This window comes from Suricata suricatta, chromosome 9 (genome assembly GCF_006229205.1).
Source record: "Suricata suricatta isolate VVHF042 chromosome 9, meerkat_22Aug2017_6uvM2_HiC, whole genome shotgun sequence".
NCBI lineage: Eukaryota > Metazoa > Chordata > Mammalia > Carnivora > Herpestidae > Suricata > Suricata suricatta.
In genome coordinates, this window is record NC_043708.1 from 11,641,889 (window position 1) to 11,644,913 (window position 3,025).

The window sequence follows — 3,025 nt, forward strand, 5'->3', positions numbered from 1 at the left end:
CCTCCCCGCGCTTGGTGGCCCCTGCGGGGACAGGGGGGAGCCCAGCCCGTTAGAGCTGTGCCGCCTGGGCGTGCGGAGAGATCGGCAGCCGGGACTGCGCTTTGGCACTTAGAGTGACCTTGAGAAAGGCACTGATTAATCCAGTCTTCTGCCTTGGTTCACTCATCTGTAAAGCAGGCGTGAAACTTTCTCTCGGAGCGAAGAAAGTTCTTGGGTGTTTCACTCCTGGGAGAACGTTTTGCTCTGCCCTTCCCCCCAAAGCCGCCTCCCCCTTAAAAATTATTTTTCTGCTGCTTTTTTTTTTTTTTTTTTTAATCGTGTTGCAGGTTGGCAACACTGGTTCCCGAATCTGGCGACTCTGCTTTCGGCGGAGAAAATGCTGCTTTGCCGAGAGATCATTTGTGTTCCCCAGTGTTGTCTTTTCCACTGATAATAACCGATTTTTGTGTATAGTTTGTGTAAACGTCTTGTAAGCGTGGAATAGTTTTATATGAGCTTTTTCGGTTTTTGATGGCTTAAACGTATATTCATAATTTGGTTGGTTCAATGAACAGGTGGGGAGAAATTGGCCGATAACTTTAGAACGTTTAGAATCTGCCTTAGTGCCTGTGCCTCACATATATTTTGAAATAGCCCTCAAGGTTCAAAGATCAAGTGTTTCACGTTTTTCAAGACTTTCTTTAGGGATTGCCACTTCCCTCTGCGGCATACCTTGAGTTTCACTCAAAATGTTCACATCGGGTGAAAGTATTTTTCAGATTGTTTCTTCTGAATTTGAAAACTTGACTTGTTACATTAGTCTGTAAATTCACTCTAGCGATTTCAGTTTATTGGGATTGTCGTTGTTCTGTATCAGAATTATTACAAACTCGTTTCAAGGAATTTTACTTGGACTTTCAACCCAGAACTCCCAGTTTCATGAAAAACAAACAAGACTCACCTTTCTGTGATTGAATACTCGAGGGACATCGAATTTCAATTTGGTTTGAAAAATTGTAACGTGGAGTAACATTGTCCACAGGTTACCTTTATAAGGCTGCCCAGAAGAACTTAATTGGAGGGATTCTTTCCTTTGGGAGGCATTTTAAGTGATTTTCAATACACTGGGTATATTTTTCTGAGGTCTATTATTTGCCTCTTAAAAACACAAGTTTGAACGTGTTAGTATGCTTTCTATGTGACTGTCCCATAGTCACCACTACTCTAACATCTCCTCCTTTGGATTAGAAAACTTTTTACGCAATGAGTTGAAAGTATGGGCTTTGTAGGTTCAGTTAACTTCCAAGTGAAAGTGTAGGTAGATTTGAGGTCCATTCTTTGAAATCTCATAACTTAAAATAACATGTATAACCTTTACATCATGTATTTAACTGGACTCATTATACAGAGTTTTTTGTTTACAGTATTAAGTGTTTTATGGCTTAATGTCCTATTATCCTAGGGAATCCTGCTTTTTCTAACGTACTAATGTAGGGATCTGGTTGTTTTCCATTTTTATTTTTACCTCTTTAGAAATAGCCCCTGAACTCCCTTCCTCTCTTTGGAAAGTTTGGAATTCTGCAATAAAAGAGGTTGAATGGCAAAAACAAAATGGTTTTAATTTTTTTATCTATTAATTTTATTTTTAAATAAAGAGAGCTGAAATAAACATAACTGGTGTGCCCTTGTTAAACTTAAGATGTAAGGAAAACTAATTCCAAAGAGTGGGCTTAGAAAATTCCAGCCCACTTAGGAAATAAGGTCATATCTAATCTCTAGTTTGGAGGAGCCTGGGTGGCTCAGTTAAGTGCCCCACTCTTGATTTTGGCTCAGGTCATGATGGCACAGTTTGTGGGATCGAGCCTTGCACCAGGCTTTGCACCTACAGTACTGAGCCTGCTTGGGATTCTTTGTCTCCAACTCCGCCCCTCCCCAACTTGCCCATGCTCTCTCTCAAAAATAAATAAATAAATATTTAAAAGAAACCATTTAAATAATTTCTAGTTTGATGGTTAATGTTTTTTCTAATAGGAAAACTCCAAATAGGATTAAAAGTCAAAAATTATTGAGTACCTGCTCTGTTCCAGAGACTGTTTACTTGTATCATCTGTTACAGCTGCTATTATTAGACATATTTTGCAGATGGGGAAACTGAGGCTCAGCCAACTAGCCTATGACTTGAGACTGTTTTTATTTAATTATCATTAACTGTTCATAGTGTGTTTAAACTTCCATTTTTGCTGTCTACTTGCATTTGCTGCCTTATACTTAACAGATCTCCAAGTTTATTTCAAAGAACATAAAAATAATTTTTAGCCTAAAGATATTTAAAATTATAGTTTATCTTCAAGCCACATGGGAGTTTTTTTATGGACTGCTGGTTTGGGTCCTCCATTATTGTGTGCCTCTCATTCTCCATTATAGGTAATTGAGAATTTCTGTATTGTGGTGAGCAAAGTGCAAGGTATTTCTGATTTTCCATAAAATGAGCCCTTTATCTTGTTAGAGGTCTTTTTACACTACACTGAAAATTGGGAAGGCCATTTCCAAATGGAAGTACTGTGGCCTCCCTCTTGACAGGGCATGTATTTCTGAGTAAGTGTCCCCTTCCGCTCTGAACTGAGTGGCTTGGCACATCTGTAGCCCACCTTGCCTTGGAGGAGAGGGATGTCCTGGAAGCTATTGAGCCCATTTTTTAGGTTGCATCTTATTCAGTAGGTTTCTACTGGCAAAATATATTGTACGAACATAATCCTTTCTTTAATGAGGATAGATTATCTCATTTCTGAGGTACATGCAAAATTCCGTCTAACAAAAATTGCTTGGTATTGTTTTTTAAATCTTCTTTCAGCTTAGTCTGTACCTGTTAAGGTGCTTGAAGTGAAGGATAATGTCATCCCTTACCTAGCCCTCTCAGTTTATGATTTCAGCTCATTCTAACATCTTCATTATGGCTTCTACCACTTCCGTCTTCCAATTTTAGAATTGAGAAAAGAATTTGGAATTTCTCCACACAGTGAGGGATGCCTTTTTTTTTTTTTTTTTT